The 18,569-nt window shown below is 43.9% G+C and overlaps 1 pseudogene; it reads right to left on the bottom strand.

Annotated features, from left to right (window-relative positions):
* Positions 1-552: 552 nt before the first annotated feature.
* On the bottom strand, positions 553-15,413 carry LOC123253743 (annotated as a pseudogene).
* Positions 15,414-18,569: the final 3,156 nt, after the last annotated feature.

The following is an 18,569-nucleotide window of genomic DNA, read 5'->3' on the forward strand; positions in this document are numbered from 1 at the left end:
TAGATGTGTGAGCCTAGAAAAGCCACTTGACTCTGTCTCCATTTCCCCATCCGTGAAATGAACTGGAGAAGGAAATGGTGGACCACTCCAGTATCTCTGCCGAGAGTTGAATTCAAATCCTGCCTTGGACACTTACTAGCTGTGTGACTCTGGGTGAGTCACTTTACCTTTCATTGCCTCAGTTTCCTCATCTGTGAAATGAGCTGGAGAAGGAAACAGTGAACCACTTCGGTATCTTTGCCAAGAAAACCCCAAATAGGATCACAAAGAGTCAGACATGACTGAAAGTGATTGAACCATAATGCCCTGTCCAAGGCACCCCCTATATAAAATAACCAGTAACTAAACTTAGTTATCAAAAAAACAAACCAACCCTTACCTCTCATCTTAGAATCCATACTGAGTATCAGTTCCAAGGCTGAGAGGTAAGGGCTAGGCAATGGGGGTTAAGTGACTTGCCCAGGGTCACACAGCTGGGAAGTGTCTGAGGCCGGATTGGAATCCAGGATCTCCTGTTTCTGGGCCTGGCTCTCCATCCACTGAGCCACCCAGCTACTCCCAAGCTTTTCTTCTATTAATGTGATAGGCTTTGCTTGTGAAGTCTCCATTTCTATGAGGCAAATTAAATCTGTCCATGATTCGTGACAGCTGTTGGCGTACATTGTCTACAGACATCAGGGACCTGTAGTTAATGAAGTTGTCATAACACCGCTGAACCGACTCATGATTTTGTTTAAAAGCGTGGTAAACGTCCAGCACTGTCACACGATGTCCGTCTATGTGGGCAAACTTCATCTCAGCTTCATCTCCTGCCTTCTTAGCCTCCGTGGGGGTGAACAAAACACTGTGGAACTGACAACAGATGATGAATAGATAGCACCTCATTAGAACAGTTGTAGTAGTCACAACCTGTAATAACCATTTTAGTGAGCTGTAGATCTGATGGAAATTCTGCCATCATGCATCCCAATTCAGTCGTCGCCATTGTCACTTATTTAAAGTAGCTAGATAACTCCAAGGGTGGCCAGGTGTCTCTGCAGTAGATAGAGTGCTGAGTCTGGAGTCAGGAAGACTCATCTTCGTGAATTCAAATCCTGCCTCGGACACTTACTACCTGTGTGACCCTGGGCAAACCATTTTTGCCCTGCTTGTCTCAGTTTCCTCATCTGTGAAATGAGCTGGAGAAGAAAATGGCAAATCCTTCTATATCTCTTTATTTATTTTTATTTTTCCATATTTACAGGATTCATTTCCTTTCCCTCCCCACTCCCAGAGCTGACAAGCAATTCCACTGGGTTGTACAAATGTTATCACTTGATACCTATTTCCATATTATTCATTTTTGCTAGAGAGGGATCTTTTAAAGCCTAAACCCCACATCACATCCCCATATATACAGGTGATGAGTGACTTCATGTGTTTTGTTTTGCGTTTCTTCTCCCGGACTTCTTTCTCTCCATGCAGATAACATTCTTCCCCATAAGTCCTTCAGGAACATCTTGGATTATTTTATTACTCCTAGTAGCAAAGTCTATTGCATTGGATCATTCCACAGTGTTTCACTTTCTGTGTACAACATTCTCCTGGTTCTGCTCATTTCACTCTGCATCAGTTCATGGAGATCTTTCCAGTTCACATGGAATCCCTCCAGATCATCATTCCTTTCAGCACAATAATATTCCATCACCCTCAGATACCACAATTTGTTCAGCCATTCTCCAATGAAAGGACACCCTCGTTTTCCATTTTTTTTGCCACAACAAAGAGCACAGCTATATTTTTATACAAATATTTTTCATTATGATCTCTTTTGGGTACAAACCCAGAAGTGGTATGGCTGGATCAAAGGGCAGGCAATCTTTTAAAGCCCTTTGGGCAAAATTCCAAATTGCCTTCTAGAATGGTTGGATTAATTCACAACTCCACTAGCAATGCATTCATATACCAATTTTGTCACATCCCCTCCAACATTTATTATTCTCCTTTACTGTCATATTGACCAATCTGCTAGGTGTGAGGTGGTGTCTCAGAGTTGTTTTGATTTACATTTCTCTAATCAGGAGGGATTTAGAACACTTTTTCATGTGCTTATTGATAGTTTTGATTTCTTTATCTGAAAACTGCCTATTCATGTCCCTTGCCCATTTGTCAATTGGGGCTGTTCCAGTATCTCTGCCAAGAAAATCCCCAAAGGGATCATTAATAGTTGAGTTGAAATCCATCCTCGGACACTTCCTAACTGTGTGACCATGGGCAAGTCACTTCACCCTGTTTGCCTCGGTTTTCCCATTTGTGAAATGAGCTAGAGAAGGAAATGGCAAAGCGCTCCAGTATCTCTGCTAAGAAAACCCCAAATGGGGTCAGCAAGAGTTGCACACGACTGAAAATGACAGAATGAAATCATTCCAAAGTTCTAGGGCTCCCATCAAAAGTTTCAGGAACTGGTGGATACTTAAAATCAAAGTGGACCTGGCCATCTCCAAGGGTTTGGCCACCACCAAACACCTCAACATTTCAGAATAAAAATTGTCCTGCATTTCACTTTTATGAGTTTTCTTTGATTAAAGTCTGAAACATTTTCCAGGCTTGGTACTACCAGGTCAACCAGCTTTTTGCTGATTACTGTCATCAAAAGAAACTCCATTCTGATTATATACCCTTATATACCTTTTGGTTTGCAAATCCAGGGTCAATGACATATGCAACGCCACCTGCTGTTAGTGATGTCTGCAATATTGGTAGACACAACTACCTTTCTTCTTATTGCTCCATTTTGGTTTTTATGGAGGGGATGGCTCGAAATTTCTCTGTCGTTGTTGAAGTGGGCGTGTAGAATATAAAAGAATGATTTTAATTTCACCAACTTCTAGGTTTAAATCATCAACCTCTCTTTATTCTCTTACAGGCTTCATTAATGTCCTCTTGTCCGGGAAGGAAAAGACTTCCTACCTCCCTCTTCACACACTCAAATTTGTTAACACCGGTTGAATTGTTTCTTTGAGGTCATCTCTTTCTTTTTCTGGAGTATAAAGATATCTCAACAGGGTGTGTATGGCCAGGCATTAAATGGGGACAATCTGTGTAGTAAATCTGAAATTTCCCTGCATCTAAGGCAGCATTTATAACGATAACCTTTATTTTTTATTTTTTAAGTTTTTATTTGGAATATTTCCCCCTAGTTACATGTTTCATGTTCTTTCCCCCTCCCCCAAACCCCCCCATCCCCCCTTAGCCAACCCACAATTCCGCTAGGTTTTGCATGTATCATTGATCAAGACCTAATTCCATATTATTGATAGTTGGACTAGAGTTATCGTATAACGATAACCTTTAAGTTGGATCTTTGTCTCACAACTTCCTTCGGGACTCCCTTTAGGATATCTATGGTCAAAGTCCTTTGGAGAACTCCATCAAGGCTTCTAACACCATAGCCCTCTAGAAGGAGATTGAGATCATTCCTAGCTTCTCGAAGCAACATTTTAGCTGTCATTTATTGAGAATCGTTTTTGCACTACTGAAGTCTTCAAATTAGAATAGAGTACCTAACTTCCTGGCCCAGTACCATATCCATTTCATGAGCAACTCTAATCCACAGTTATTACAGTGCCTCTGATACAGGCCACTCCCTCTGAGGTCCTGGTAAAAAGTGGGTATACTCAGCACACCACTGGGGGATCTGGGATGTTTTCTCAGAACTGGTGTCACTGGCTAATATGGAGGACTGATCCCTAACCAGGATATCTGCAAACCTATCCTTATATTCCCAAACAGAGGGTTGAGGCTACTTCTTTAGAAGAGGGGTATGGGGCAGAATAGTGAATGGATTACTACAGTGAGGGGAGGGCGGTGTTCTGCATGTCCTGTAAAATGAGGAAGTTGGATTCAACAGCCTCTGAAGTTCCTTAAAGCAGCACTAAATCAGTGATCATAGGATCTCTTCCCCTCCCCCCCCACCGGGATCTAGGACAAAGGAAGGGACACCCATTCATGTTTCAGAGGAGAGATCTGACAGCTGAGCTTAGTCTGAGAGAAATATGGGGGGAGGGCAAAAGAACATGGGCTCACTAGGGATGGAAGGGAAAAGGATACTGCCAGATGAGGAGGTCTTGAGTCCAGAACTTAGTGAAATTGCCAAAAACATCCTTTGCATTTCATCCTGATTTGATTCCAGGCCAAGCCCCGACCACTGATTTTGCTTAAACAAAGGCATAAATTCTGGAGAGCATCAGGATTTAGACTGATTGTGCCCAGGAGAGAAATAGCTGGGTTTTCCTGAAATTCTGAACACCATTTGCCTTTTCCTGAGATAGGTTCACTAAAGGAGCCAGGAGTTTGGGTATAGGTGATGTTCTACTCAACTCCCCCCCATCCTGCTAAGTTCCTTCTTCTATTCTGGATTCTAAGGTCCCTCCTCATTCTGACATCCTTCTCTGTTTTAAGGCCCCTCCTAGCTCTGACATTGTGTCCTAAGGGTCCTCCCAGCTCTAACATTCCCTGTTCTAAGGGCAGTCTTAGCTCTGCCATTCTCTATTCTAAGGTCCCTCCATGGTCTGGCATTCCCTATTTTAGGAGTTCTTTCTACTTCTGACAATTTATGTTCAGAGTATACGAGGCTCATAGATTTAGAACCCATGATCTTAGTGGTCATTTAATCCAACCCTCTTATTTTACAGTTGAGGAAACTGAGGCCGAGAGAAGTTTAGTGATTTTGCCCAAGGTCACACAGGTCATATGTGTCAGAGCTGGTCCCTTCTGTCTTTGACACAAAATGTTCTGACTGCCATTCTAGAGCTGACATTCTCTGTTCTAAGGGCTCTTCCATCTCCCATATTCTGTTGGGGCCGTGTGCCTCATCATACCTTCTATCTCTTTAGGAAGTGATGAATGAACCAAGAACTGGGGAAGATGACCATTGGGAGCCCTTCACAACAGTCATTCATATTGTCCCCAGATTCCAAGGCTCAGGCCTTGGGAAGGTCCCCAAACTGGGCCAATATTCTTACACGGAAACTGAGCTATATGCTCATATTTTCTTTTTTTTTTTAAACTCTCACCTTCCGTCTTGGAGTCATACTGCTAATAGGTGTCTGAGGCTGGATCCGAACTCATAGAAGCTTCAGAAGGGCAGTGGCTATACCCTGGTAAACTGTCTTGGCAGGTAGTCTAAACCAAGTTGATCAATGGGCCTCAAACCCATCAATGAGTCGGAGGGTATCTATCCCCAAAAACATGGAGACTTCCCCTAGCAGAAGGGGTGGATGAAAGCAATTTGTTCCAAAGGCCACAAAGGCAGCAAAATCAGACCCTGTAGAGTACTTAGAGATTGGTCAGACTTTGAAGATGCCAAGGTTGTCCACTGCGTCCTGGGCCATCATGAATCATCCTGATTTTTGTCTTGCCACTGTACTTGGATGACTCTAGAAGAGAGAGTGAGGCCAATGACTTCATACAACTCCGCCCTACTTCAATCCAATTTATGCATGAGTCGAAAGACATCAGCAATGATGTCATCATGGTCCTCTTGGACTATAAAGAACAATAACTAGCTATTTCCTCTGTGTGCCTAGTTATTCATTAGATATCTTCATGATTAGAATAGAATGTGAGCTCCTTAAGACCAGAGACTGTTGAGGCAGCTAGGGCTGGGCCTGCAGTCAAGAAAATATGAGTTCGGATCCAGCCTCAGACACCTATTAGCAGTATGACCCTGGGCAAGTCACTTAACCTCTCTGTCTGCCTCAGTTTCTTAAGCTGTAAAATAGGGAAAATAATAGACCTACCTGAAAAGTGGGTAGGTAGTATTGTTGAGAAGATAAAATGAGGTAATATTTATAAAGTGCTTAAGACAGGGCCTGGCACATATATAGTAGGCATGATATAAATGTTTCATACCCTTCCTTTTGTATCCCTGGCTCTTGATGCTCTTCTGACTTGGAATCAATATACTCTACTGATTATAAGATGGAAGACAAGGGTTAAAAAAATCTTCGGTAACTATGGAGAAAGCAGTTATGGTGGAATGCTGAAGTAAGTTATAAGTCTGCAGAAAGTTAAGAAGAAACTGAGAGGAAAGGATTGTAGATGGCCTTTTCAGGAACTTTAGCCACAAAAGGGGAAAGACACTTAGAATGGTGGGTATCAACAATGAATGGAAAAATGATGGTGTTTTTGTGGGTGGGGAAGGCTTGAGTGGGTTTATAGGCTGCCGGGAAACTGCCAATAATCAGGGAGAGAACAAAAATTAATGAGAGATGACAAGAGAGGAGCAATCTGCTGGAGAATATGGTTGTGTGCTTAGCACAGGGCCTGGCACATAGTAGGTACTTGATAGATGTTTCTGGAATTGGATGGGACTACTTATGCATGTAAAGATTTGCCTTGGCAAGAAGAGGAGCCATCTCTTCTCGTGAGACAGGAGTAAAGGAGAAAGCAGATAGATGGGTGATGGGAGGTGTTGTGAGGAAGATTAGAAAAGAAACAGGGCAGAAGATGGCCTTGATTTTTTTTTTTCTGTTAAAGAATTTTTATTTAGAATATTTTTCCATGGTTACATGATTAATGATTTTTCCCACCCCTGTTCCCTCCCCTCTCCCAGAGCTGACAAGCAATTCCACTGGTTTATACATGTATCATTGCTGAAGACCTATTTCTGTGTTATTTGTATTTGCAGTAGAGCGATTTTTAAACGCCAAAACCCCAATCATATCCCTATCACAGTATGTGATCGATCACATGTTTTTCTTCTGCATTTCTACCCCCACAGTTCTTTTTCTGGTTATGGATAGCATTCTTTCTCCTAAGTTCCTCTGGATTGTCCTGGATCATTGCATTGCTGTTAGTAGAGAAGTCTGTTACATTCGATTGTACCGCAGTGTATCCGTCTCTGTGTACAATGTTCTCTTGGATCTGCTCCTTTCAAACTGCATCAGTTCCTGGAGGTCGTTCCAGTTCACATGGAATTCCTCCAGTTCATTATTCCTTTCAGCACAATAGTATTCCATCACCATCAGATACCACAATTTTTTCAGCCATTCCCCAATCAATGGACACCCCTTCATTTTCCAATTTTCTGCCACCACAAAGAAGGCGGCTATAAATATTTTTGTGCAAGTCATTTTCTTTACAATCTCTTTGGGGTACAAACCCAGCAGTGGTTTGGCTGGATCAAAGGGTATGCATTCTTTTAAAGTCCTTTGTACATAATTCCAAATTGCCTTCCAAAATGGTTGGATCAATTCCCAGTTTATTAAGCAGTGTATTAGTGTCCCAATTTTGATGGCCTTGATTCTTTTCAAAAGCGAACTACAATGCAAGGTTCCCAGTTGAGAGGGTGTGGCATGGCGGAGCAATGGGAGGCTTATAAAATGAAGTAGTTGAACTAGCTGGCTCCTGAGGTTCCTTCTAGCTCCAGAGGTATGATCTATGAACTTTGTCCCAGGGGAGAAGTAATAGAGAAACAGAATTAATAGATAATTAATAATAATTAATAACATTACTGATTATAATAACATAACAACATTTAACAATTTTTATTAATGAATTAAATTTAATGATTAGTTTAATCATTAATCATTAAAAATATTTTTAAAATAAATAATGATTAATAAACTAGTGTGTTATGATTAAAAATGATGATGGCCGAGATCAAAAAGGAAGAATAGTATTTTAATAAAAGCCATGCTGATAGAGATAAACTGACCACGCGCCTGTAAGAAACCTATTCCGACATCACCTCAGCCATTTTCCTTTTCCTCTCTCCGAGCACCCAGGTAGCTAAAGAGCCAGTTCCAAGTCACTTCCCCCTATTTCAAAAACCGTCCCTCACCTTGAATACGTAATCCAAAACAGGAAACCCATTAGGGATCATGGGAAAGGTAGTTCCAAATATCCCAAGTGATTTTAAATGACACAAGTGTAAGGAAACATTTCTTAACATTGAGTTGACCCAAGGTTGGAATGGACTGCTTCCAGAGCCTCCCCAGAAATCCCACTCCCTGAAAAACTTCAGTACTCTGTTGCTGGGGATGAATGTTTATGGGGGAAGTTGTAGACTGGATTTCTGCTTCGGTACAGTTGAATGATCCGTCCTCTGAAGTTCCTCTCCAGCTCTGGGATTCTGGAATTCCAGGATCAATTAAACAATTACCAGTATTAAGTTTTCACTAGGTGCCAGGCACTGGCTAAATGCTTGGAATGCAAAGACAAAAGGAAACAATCTTTGCCCTCAAGGAGATGATAGTCTAAGGAGGCCAACTATGCACGCACATGTATATGTACACAGAATTATTATTATTGTTATTTTCCAGTCTAGAATTAGGGAAATATGGCAGGGTCTCTAGCCAACCCCAGTGGCCCAAGTCTCTTGGCCCTCCCAGGCATACTCCATTCTGTCCTTGGACATGATAACAGGAATCCAGAGCTCTAAAGGGTCCTTGAGGTATTTCAGAGGCCAAGTCTGCCCAATAATCAGTTAATCAATTCATCAATTTACTGATTTATTGGCTGTTAAACAGAGTAGGAGAGAGCCTTAATAATTAGTTAGCTCAATGACTTCTATTATAGAAGCAGATGTTGAGGCCCAACGTGATAGCGTAGGTCCAAAGTCCCTCTGCTTACGGTATGGTACGCACTGTAAATGCAGTAGAAGGATGCTGAAGAGTATTGGGAGATCGGGATGGAGAGATGAGAGTGGATGGAGCCAGACTACAGAAGTCCTTGAGTGTCAGCCTAAGAAGTGTTTAGACCTGAAACAGTTACGAGGCAGGGAACCGTGCGTGATAAGCCAAAGCCTGACATGAAAATAAAGCAATGTGATGTAGCAGAAAGGGACGTTGAGTCAGAAGGCTTTCCTTCAAGTCTTGAGCGAGCACAAGCAAGCTTTGAAATCTTGGGCAAGTCATTTCACTATTTTGAGTCTCTATTTCCTCATCTAACCATTAGGGATAATGAGACCTTCATGATCTACTTCTCATGTTTGTGGTGCTCAAAGAAGTGAATAACAACACCAGGGATATGAAAAATTCAAATTGGAATTTTAAGAAGGAAGATTTTACCTCATAGGTTTTATACCATGAAAGAGAGAAGAGTTTAGAAGGAGAGAGAACAATTCGGAGTCAACTGGAGGCAGCAGCTAATTGGCTCAGTGGATGGAGAGCCAGGTGTAGAAACAGGAGGTCCTGGGTTCAAATCTGGCCCCAGACACTTCCTAGCTGGGTGACCCTGGGCAAATCTCTTAGCTTCCATTGCCCAGCCCTCTTGAAATCAACACTTAATATTGATGATAAGGCAGAAGGTAAGAGTCTAAAGAAAAAGAAGGCTATGGGAACAATTCAAGCGAGGAGTGTTTGGAGGGCAGGATGGGTATGGATATGAAATGAGTGGGAGAAACATTTTGAATAGTAAGTTAGCAGTTTGTGGTGACCAACTGAATATGGGGTACCATCTACCTACCTCCCAGTGTTCTTGTAAGGGGGCGGGCAGGAGAAAACACTTTGTGAACTTGGTCAAAAATGTTAAGTGGGGGGCAGCTGGGTAGCTCAATGGAGTGAGAGTCAGGCCTAGAGACAGGAGGTCCTGGGTTCAAACCCGGCCTCAGCCACTTCCCAGCTGTGTGACCCTGGGCAAGTCACTTGACCCCCATTGCCCACCCTTACCAATCTACCACCTATGAGACAATGCACCGAAGTAAAAGGGTTTAAAAAAAAATCTGAGGGTAGAGACTTTAAAAAAAATTAAAAAAAATGTTACGTGAATTGAACCAAAAAGTGGGCCATGGATTCAAATTTCACTTCTGCCATTTAGCTTAGCTCTGTGACTTTAGTCAAATCCCTCCCTCTCTCCAAGCCTCAGTTTGCTCAACTGTAAAATGAGCAGATTAGACTAGACGTTCTCCAAGATTTCTTCCAGCTCCAAGTATTATGACTCTAGGGTTGTCAACCCTTCCTCAGTTTGCATTTACGGGGGCCATCTTGAGGTTCACAAACTCTCAGTGGACTGGGCTGCTTTCCCCACTCTGCCTGCAAAGTAGCATCTGGCAGAAAGGATTGAATAGATCTAAACTGCCTACCCAGCATGGCCGTGGAACACGTTGGGAAGATTCAGAAACGTTGACTCAAGCCTACTGGAACTTCTCCATTGGCAAATTATTGACTGGAGGGCAGTTTCCATTTCTAGGTTTTTCTGGGCCTGGTAGAAGGAAGGCCTTTGCCTTTTCCTGGTTGGCAAGCTGGGCCTCCCCCGTCTCTCTCAGGTTTATGTATCCTCCTCAGGCATTCCGAGGCAATTGGGACTGTTGCATTGTCTCATAAATCAAAAAACTCAGATGATCTATTTTATTTATTTATCACCACCACCCTGAAGACAGGCCCAACTCCCAAAGACCGGAGTAAATAAATAGAAAAAAAATAAATGACTCAACAGACATCCTCTCCTCTTACCTACATACTTGCTCAAGGAGATTACTGTTTGATGAACAATGGATGGAAGTGATATCTCCCTGAAGGTTTGCACAGATAAGAGACAAGGTCAGAGGATTCAGAGCTGGAAAAGATTCTAGAGATCATCTAGTTGAATCCCTTCATTTTACAGGGGAGGGAGCCTGTGGCCCAGGGAGAAGGGACTTGTCCAAGGTCACACATCATAGGATCTTAGCTCTAGTGCTGAGAGGGATCTCAGCAGTCATCTGATTAATTTCTTTCATTTTACAGAGAAGGAAACTGAGTCCAAGGGGAGGGAAGGGGAACTTTCAAAAGGCCCACATTTCCCCAAATACCAATATACAGCTTTCATTTTGCCTTTTAAATATGTCACTCTTCCCCAGAGACCCTGCAACAGTGGGCTGCCCTTATCCTCAAAACTAGAATGTATAGAGAAGACATACTTTAGAATTTCCCCCTTTTGGACACCAGTTTGTAAATCATGTGTCCGGGCAGTGCCGTAAAGTCAAGGGACCTGACGAGAGGTCTGTTGGGTAGGAGAGACTGACATGTCCCTGGAGATTTTCCCCTTCGGAAGTGAGCATTTAGGATTCAAACAGAGGATCCTCTGACTTCAAATCAAAAACCCTTCACCATACCACAGTGGTGATTTTGGAAATTGAATTGTTCCCTTTGTTTGGAGACATTTTTTGTTTCTACATTGGTCTTTGTCAGATGGGGCAGCTAGGTGGCACAGTGGATAGAGTGCCAGGCCTGGAGTCAGGAAGACCTGAGTTCAAATCTAGATTTCTATAAAACACTTCCTAGCTGTGTGACCCTGGGCAAGTCACGTCACCCTATTTACCTCAGTTTCCTCACCTATAAAATGAGCTGAGCTGAAGAAGGAAATGGCAAATAGCTCCAGTATCTTTGCCAAGAAAACCCCGAGGTCAATAAAGAGTCGGACCACGACTGATCAACAATGGCGACTTTGTCAGATGAGTGGCACCCAGAGCGCTTCCCCTTCCCCTCACAATTACATAATATGTGGCTCGGTGCCCCTGGGCTGCAAAGTTACTGCAGGCCCTGGGAGAGCTCCTTACCTGACTCCACCTTGGATGAAACCTTCCCTCCTCCAGGTATACTTTCACAAACAACTGAGTCATTCATCTGCTCAGCAAACATCTACTAATCTCCAACTTCATAAATGTTGGGCATTGGAGGTTATGCAGACTTTAGACACTAGTGGTGAATGTCCTGTCGATAAGCTTTTACTTTCCTTATAAAAATTCCGTGAAGTGGGTAAAATAAGTAGTATCATTCCCATTATATAAATGGGAGACGAAGGCACAGAATGGGGAGGACCTTGTCTACAGAGGGGCTAGTAGTGCTAGAGACATTATTCCTCTCCTTTCTCTCTCTCCCCATTTTATAGATTATCGAACAATTTAAGGGATGTTAGGTGATTCGTTGTTGGTCATGTGGCTAAGTAACAGAATGGAACTTGACTCCCAGTTTTCTGTCTCTGAATCCACTCTTTTTTTTTTAAAACCCTTAACTTCTGTGTATGGGCTTCTTGGTGGAAGAGTGGTAAGGGCTAGGCAAAGGGAGTTAAGTGACTTGCCCAGGGTCACCCAGCCGGGAAATGTCTGAGGCCAGATTTGAACCCAGGACCTCCCGTCTCTAGGCCTGGCTCTCCATCCACTGAGCTACCCAGCTGCCCCTGAATCCATTCTTGCCACTATAATTGTATCAGTCGAAGCAGCCCAGGATGTAGCACATTATTCTTTGGGAACTTCTGATCTTTGTACTAGATTCCTTTCCAAGGGCTGCATATGTCCTGGTTTGAGAATGTGAGGACCTCTGAAAAAGGCGTCCCTCAAGACCTCCAAAACAAGCGATCCCCAGGGCCAGCAGGGCAACCCACAGCCATCCTTTATAGCCTTTGTGTAGTTTTGCCACTGAGACTCAGGAGAAGTGATGGTGGCGGTGCCATCTTGCTGCTCAGCCCAGGAGCCTGGGAACAAAGGAGCAAGGAATGGGCTCCACTGTCTGAGCTTCCTTGCAAACTCCTAGGCAGTTGCCCTCCTCCCAGCATTTGAAGGCTGCTGGCCAGCCCCCACAGCATCCTTCATTGCTTAGACCTCCATTGTAATCCATGCATCGGGCACTGCACTGAGCTCTGAGGAAATGAGAAAATGCCAACAAAAGCCCTGCCTTCAGGGAGCTTACATTCATAGGAGAAAACTACCATATTTAGATCAGTTACAAACAAGATAAGCCCAGAATAGACAGAGGTAACCTCAGAGAGGATGTCACTAGCAGCTGTGGGGTGAAGACCAGGAAAGATCTCCTGGAGGAGATGGTTGTTGAGCTGAATCTAAACGGACATCAGGAATCCTAAGACAAAGAGGTTAGGAGGGAGGGCATCTGAGGCAGGGGGATAGCCAATATACAAAGACACAGAGATGGGAAATGGCAGACCCTGTGTGACAAATAGCATGTAGACCAGTAGATCAAATGGAGGAGAGTAAAGGGTTAAAAAATTAGAAAGCTAGGAAAGGGCCAGGTTGGGAAGAGATACATTTGGTCCTGGAGGTAATAGGGATCCCCAGTCATTTTACTGAGTTAGAAGATAGAATGAATGGTCAGACCTAAGCTTTAGGAAGACCACTTTGGTAGCTTAGGGAAGGATGAATTGGAATGGGGAAAATTGAGGCAGGAAGGCCAGTTGGAGGAGGCTATTGTGCAACTGAGTAATAATGGGAGCCTGAACCGTGGGTGTGGCTATGTCACTGGAAAGAAGGGGAGATATACACATTATATACACATCTGTATGTAGATATCTACACATATGTGATGTTACAAAGAATTTATAAGATTTGGTGACATATTGAATGGGGGAGAGAGAGACAGAGACAGAGACAGAGAGAGACAGAGAGAGACAGAGAGACAGACAGAGAGACAGAGACAGAGAGAGACAGAGAGAGAGAAAAGTAAGGAAGGAGAGAGAAAGGGAGAGGGAGAGAAATCTAGGACAACATTAAGTCATGTGCCTTGATGATTGGGAGAATAAAGGTACTCTTTACAGAAATAGGAAAGTGGGAGGGTAGGTTTGGGAAGAAAGATGATGAGTTCTATCTTGGACTTGTTGAATTTGAGACGTCCTAAGACATCTAGTATGAAATGTCCAACAGGAGTTAGCAATGTGGGCCTGAGTCTCAGGAGAGAGCCTAGGATATGTAGATCGGAGAATCATCTACTTAGAGTTGATCATTGAACCCATGGAAGTTGATAAGATCATTAAGTGAGAACATATAGAAAAGGTAGAAAAGGATTCTCCCTGCAATTGGTGACTAGGACAAGGATGCCGATAGGAAAAGAACCAAGAAAGAGTAGAGTCAAGAAAACCCAGAGAGAAGAGAGGATCCAGGAGCAGAAGATGATCAGCAGTGCCATATAGTATTCAAGAAGGAAGATGATCACGAGGGGGCCATTAGATTGGGCAATGAAGGGAAGAGATCACTGTAACTTTGGAGAGAGAGCAGCTTCCATTGAATGATGATGTCAGACTAGAGAGGATTTTTTTAGAAAAAAAAAAAAACTCTTTCCTTCCATCTTAGAATCAATACTGGGTATGTATTGGCTCCAAGGCAAAAGAGTGGTAAAGGCCAGGCAATGGGGGTTGAAGTGACTTGCCCAGGGTCACCTGGCTAGGAAGTGTCTGAGGCCAGATTTGAACCCAGGACCTCCTGTATCGAGTATTTTAGAAGATGATAGGAGAAAAAGTGGAAGTGCTGAGTAGAGTTAACGTTTTCAGGGAGTTTAGCTGAGAAGAGAAAGGAAATTTGGGCACGACTGTTGCGAGGCATGGAAGGATCTAGTGACGGTTTTGCTTTTTAAGGATGGAGGAGACCTCGGAACATTTATAGACAGAAAGAAAGCAATCAGCAGACTAGGAGAGACTTAAGGGTAGAGGGAGAGGAGGGATGATTGTTGGGATATTGTGCTAGAGAAGATGGGAAGGGGATAAGATCGGAGGTATATGGGGAAGGGTTGCCCTTGATAAGGAGAAGGGCCAGCTCATCATCAGAGCCTGGAATGAAGGAAGAAATGGTAGGAGGGTACGTCAGGGTGATGCGAGAGGGGAGAGGGGTAGCAGATGAGAGAGCTTTTGGGGAACGGCCTGAATTTTTTCAGTGAAGTATGAAGGGAGATTGTCGGCTAAGACAATGGGAGAGGGATGCCGTGGAAGACTTGAGAAGAGAAGATTTCGAACAGCCTCTGTGGCGAATGGAATAGGGAATCTGTTGAGGGCGAAGCATAAGATTGTTTCATCTCGCTGAGGATACAGTTGAGAGAGGCAGACTAAGTTTTTAGTGGGCCGAGTCAATCAAGTGGTTCATTAATAAGTATGTAGTAAGCTCCTCTGATGTGCCAGGCTGTGCTAAGCTCTAGGCCTGAAGGTTTCCTGATTTTCTCTACTTTTGTGAGTAGGAGTGAAGCAGATAAATGGTGAGAATAATCCCTGGATGGGGCCTGGGAAGGTGCCATCAGCAATAGGTGTCAAGGATGGAGAAGAGTTGATCTAATTCACAAAGGGGTCAGGATTAGGAAGGGAGGAAGAGTGCTAGTCAGAGCAGGTCTGATGACCTGGGAAAGTATGGAAGGGTGGAGGAACGAAGGTTCACAGTGAGGACAAAGAGCAAGCTCAGGATGAGCGAGGCTTGAGGAGAGATGGAAGGATAACTAGATTACGATCACATCAAGGAGTTTCCAGAGTTCATAAACATGGAAGTAGAACATACGGGTGATGGCGATATCAAGACTGTGACGATCTCTGATTTCTGAGATATGGGTGTGCATATATACATATATATGTATATCCGTGTGCCGTGTGTTTGTGGCGGAGTGGAAGGCAGGTTCCCTAATACCTACCGTGGGCCGTAATGAGACACGACAGCCAGTATCGCTATGCAGGGAGGGTTTCAGTTCCATGAACACTTCTTTCCCGTATGCTCATTCTACCCTGGTCCCCATGTTTGATGCTAGGGATGCATCGAGCCCAAAGCCAGGGAGCCTAAAGCCCAATGGGAGATGAGGAACACGCATACACATAACTATGATATAGAGGAGGAAGTGGTAAGTACAAAGGGGAATGAAAACCAGTCCAAGTTCCTTGAGACATTTGAAGAGGGACGCCTCATTTTTGAAGTAGGCAGGCTGGGAGTGGTCAAGGATGCCTTTCTGTTCATAGAACAGGTGGCATTTGAGCTGGACTTTGAAGGAAGAGATGATGATAAGGGTAGGGAGTCTACTCCAAGGATTGGGAAGATGTAAGCAGAGTTCTAGAGTCGGAGAAGGATAGAAGAGATCCCTTCCACCCCTTGCTGGAAGTCCAAGGGATTCACCAATGGGTCAGTGCTGTCTATGCTCATTCCTTCATTCCTCTTCAGACCCCATTTCTGATACTCCAGACTTGTTTCTTTTTTTTTTAATTTTTTTTTAAATTTTAAACCCTTAACTTCTGTGTATTAACTTATAGGTGGAAGAGTGGTAAGGGTAGGCAATGGGGGTCAAGTGACTTGCCCAGGGTCACCCAGCTGGGAAGTGTCTGAGGCCGGATTTGAACCCAGGACCTCCCATCTCTAGGCCTGGCTCTCAATCCACTGAGCTACCCAGCTTCCCCCCAGACTTGTTTCTTGACCATGCCATGTAACCTCCTCATCCTAGAAGATCATGCAACTCCTATGGCCTCTTTTTCTGATTGGTTAGTTCCTTCTAATGAAAGGGCTCAGGTCAGCCACATTCATTTCCTTCATTTCTCTCCAGGGTCCATTCCTGACTCTTCCAACTTCTTTCTCCACTTGACCCCCTTATGGGTACCTTCTCTGCCCTCCTCTCCCTTTCTGTTTCTTTTTACGGGTCGTCTTTGCCCATTAGAACGTAAGCTCTTTGAAAGCCAGGACTGGCTTTCTTTTTGCTTGTATTGATAATCCTAGTGCTAAGCACAATGCCTGGCATATAATAAACCTTTTTAACAGGTTGTTGACTCGATTCAAAAAAGGGAGAGGGCTATAACACCAATGAATGGGCCCATTCTTCCTGCTCTTACATTTCCACAAGTCACGGAGGGTCAGGAGCTCTTGGTGTTATCCTAACAAGGCTCAAACTCTTCAGCAAGGAGTCAGAGTGTATGTCTAATTTCACAGGAAGTACCTCAGTTCAGCAAATCAGGTCTTCCTTTGTCCCAAAGACATCCTGTGTTTCCCGGGCTTTAAAGATGAGCACAAACCTCAAGTCCCCAGAAGTCCCGGCCTCTCCTCCAGCTTGGACGTGGCTCAGGAGAGATCTGGCCTCTGTTTCCAAGAGGGTAATAACATCTCGATCGCCTCTCCTACAATATTTACTATTCTGAGAATTTCACCCGAATGTGTTTCTTTCATTCGTATACCATCGGCTACAGCCAAGGACCTCTTTGTTCACAAGTTCTCTGGCTAGCTGGAAGAGCAATCCCTGCCTGGTTGGAGTGGGGTGGAGGACTTGCCCTTCACCTGGGTCTCAACCGTTTCTGTGATTCACCCTCACGTGCCACCATAGCCCATGATAGGTGACATAATGCTAATTATGTCACCTGTATCCCTTTCCCTATCACTTACGGTGGTGATTGTTAGACTAGGACCCCTAAAGAGCCTTCAGATGGGACTCCAGAGGTTCCATGAACCAATATCTTATAAGTCTAAATGTTGAGAACATGCCCCTATATCAATGCTTTGGACACCGGCCTGAATTTAAAATTGTCTAAATGCTGAGGGGAAAAAAAGCCAGACATAACCTCATTGGTGTCTCATCAGAAGTGATGCCAGTAGCTCTCTATTTTCAGGGAGGGGTGTGGCAACAGGACTAGGTGGGAGATGTGATGAACAGAGTCTCCTTCCCTATATGCTCACCTCTCCCTGTACTATAGGCTTGCCTTATCTGACGTGGGCGCTTTCTATCACTCAGAAAGTAGATGATGCCTTCTTTGGGTTAGTAGAGAGAACCCTTGGGCTTGGTGTCAAGAACCCTGGCTTCGTGCCCCAGATTTGTCCCTTGGTAATTGTGTGAACTTGGGTACATTATATAATTATATCATTTCTGAGTTGGAAGGGTTCTCAATGGACATCTTGTTCAACTGATACACGAAGCAGGAAAATCCTCCATACATCCTCACAAATGGACAGCCAGTTTCTGCTAGGCCGAGTACCAAGGTGATCCATTCCTCTTTGGACCAGTTGCTATTGTTAGAAATTTTCAGGACAGCTGGGTAGCTCAGTGGATTGAGAGTCAGGCCTAGAGACGGGAGGTCCTGGGTTCAAATCCGACCTCAGACACTTCCCAGCTGGGTGACCCTGGGCAAGTCACTTGACCCCCATGGCCCACCCTTACCACTCTTCCACCAAGGAGGGTCTAAGGGGGAAAAAAAGAAATTTTCCCCATATCCACCTCTGTAACATCCTACTATTTGGTTTTAGTAATGTGCTCTGAAGGCAAGCAAAACAAGGCTGCCCTTCCCCCCTATATGATAGCCCTTTGACTATATGAAGACAATTATCATCTTTTCTCTAAGTGACTTTAGCTCTCTGGACCTCAGCTCCTTCATCTGTAAAATGAGGATAATAAACGCTATATTATTTACTTCCCAGGGTTAGTCAGGAAACCAAAATTTCAGAGCTAGAAGGGACCTTCGTCATCTAGTTCATCGCTCAGCCAAAACGAATTCTCCTCCTAACATATCAGATTAGTGATCATCAGTTCCCATCTTGTACTTTGAGCCAGCTCTTCTTGGTAGGAAATTGTTTCCTTCTGAATTGGCTTTTTTTGCAATTTCTATCCCATTGGTCCTATTCTGCCCACTGAGACAAAGCTGAACAAAGCTAATCCCTTTTCTACATGGCCTTCTTTCAAATAGTTGGACAGAGCTATGGAGTCTTATCCCTAGTCTCTTCTCCAGGCTTTGTTGTTGCTGGGCACCTAGGTGGAGTAGAGGGGGGGGGAAGAGAGACAGAGAGAGAGACAGAGAGAGAGACAGAGAGAGAGACAGAGACAGAGAGAGACAGAGACAGAGAGACAGAGAGACAGAGACAGAGAGAGGGAGAGAGAGAGAGAGAGAGA

This window comes from Gracilinanus agilis, chromosome X (genome assembly GCF_016433145.1).
Source record: "Gracilinanus agilis isolate LMUSP501 chromosome X, AgileGrace, whole genome shotgun sequence".
Lineage (NCBI taxonomy): Eukaryota > Metazoa > Chordata > Mammalia > Didelphimorphia > Didelphidae > Gracilinanus > Gracilinanus agilis.